Source organism: Notothenia coriiceps, unplaced genomic scaffold (genome assembly GCF_000735185.1).
Source record: "Notothenia coriiceps isolate Sejong01 unplaced genomic scaffold, NC01 NC01_scaffold00034936, whole genome shotgun sequence".
Lineage (NCBI taxonomy): Eukaryota > Metazoa > Chordata > Actinopteri > Perciformes > Nototheniidae > Notothenia > Notothenia coriiceps.
The window spans coordinates 627,462-627,932 of record NW_011367637.1 but is presented as its reverse complement, the minus strand read 5'-3'; positions in this window follow the sequence as shown (position 1 = coordinate 627,932).

Genomic DNA, 471 nt, shown 5'->3' with positions numbered 1-471 from the left:
TGCAGTATTGTGTTTGTGCAGGTTGCACAAATACCAGCCAATCAGGACATCGAGTCCACAGTTTCCCTCACGGGAAAAGGACCGGAGCTAGCGTTCGTTCCCGGGTGCGTTGTGCATCCACCTCCCTGCAGCACATCTCCACAGCTTTATCAGGAAACCGTATTACATCTCTCTTCCCCCCTTCGCTGCTCTCCGTACACGGCAAACGTAAGACGTAGTGTGTAGTTGCATTAGGTAACGCTGTGGTGGCTGTACTGCTCCAGCCGTCTCCTTTGTGTTTGTTTGTTTCCCCCTGTCTGTGTTGTTTGTGTGTGCGTGGTGGCTGTCACTCCTGGCTCCCGGCTCAACCTCCACTCACCTGCTGCAATCAGCTGTGCACCCTCCCCGACTACACACCTGCTTTCCATCAAGCCATTTACAACGGCATATCAACGGAGGCTCCACAACCTTTCTCCGCCAGATCGTCAAGTA